The sequence below is a fragment of the Solanum tuberosum genome, unplaced genomic scaffold, assembly GCF_000226075.1.
Source record: "Solanum tuberosum cultivar DM 1-3 516 R44 unplaced genomic scaffold, SolTub_3.0 scf00498, whole genome shotgun sequence".
Taxonomy (NCBI): domain Eukaryota; kingdom Viridiplantae; phylum Streptophyta; class Magnoliopsida; order Solanales; family Solanaceae; genus Solanum; species Solanum tuberosum.
Genome location: NW_006239463.1, coordinates 132,039 through 133,067, shown reverse-complemented (window position 1 = coordinate 133,067; position 1,029 = coordinate 132,039).

The following is a 1,029-nucleotide window of genomic DNA, read 5'->3' as shown; positions in this document are numbered from 1 at the left end:
AGAACAAAATTCTAGCCTAACTACAATTTTCACTACCACTCCCTTGGGACACGACCCCAACCCTTGGTTGGGTTACTATATTATCGACAATCGTAGACACTCGAATCGTAGGTTAGTGTCTTTGGTCATGATAAGCATCAGCACATCGCGGAGTGGGTTCAGGTTGTTCACAATGTGCAGCGAATGAACAGGTCCGCGACACGGACCAGTACTCCAGAATTTTGTCACGCATTTTATTTCAGATTAAAATAGCCCAGCTGTGTGAATTTATTATTATTCAGTTTTTGAAAAATGGGAGAACATCGATTTGAGCAATTTTTCTGACACTATCTAGGGCTTTTCTTCTACTCCTTCATTTTGGAAAACAATTCTATGATCTTTGAACATTATTGGATGATGTTTTATTCTATGTGAAGCTAAATTCCCTTATTATAGGGTTGTACCTACGATTAATGGTGTAACAATATTTGTTTTTAGCATGAGATGAGTTTTCTTATGATTTATGCTTACCTTCTTGTTTAATTATTTTAATGACCGATCAATGATGTGTCCACAAATTGGACTCATTAGGGCTTTATTTTAGTAGAATAGTGTCCTCAAATGCTTATTTATTCTAAATATCTGATGAAAATACTAAAGTTTCAGGTATTTGAAGTTTTAGTGGAAGCATGGACACTTAGGCGCAAAAAGGAACAAAAAGGCTGAAAAGATTGAAAAAGCTGAAGCCTGAGCATCGCCAAGCATGCTTGGCGATTTACCGAAGGGACGCACTCCGCCTTTTGTTACAGTACACGAAACCCTGAAGGAGCAGGATCAAAAAGGCGATAAAAGGAGCAGTCGGCGTTTTGCCGAATAGTTCCGCGAAGTAGTACTATGTCGCCCAATGATACAGAGCACGATGATAATGAAACTAGTGGAAGACGGTGACCACTACACGACAGAGCGAATCACCGAGTTAATCGGCGATTCCGACTAACCTCGTCGAACGATCCGCCAACAGTATTTTCTGAAGTCTATAAATACTAAACT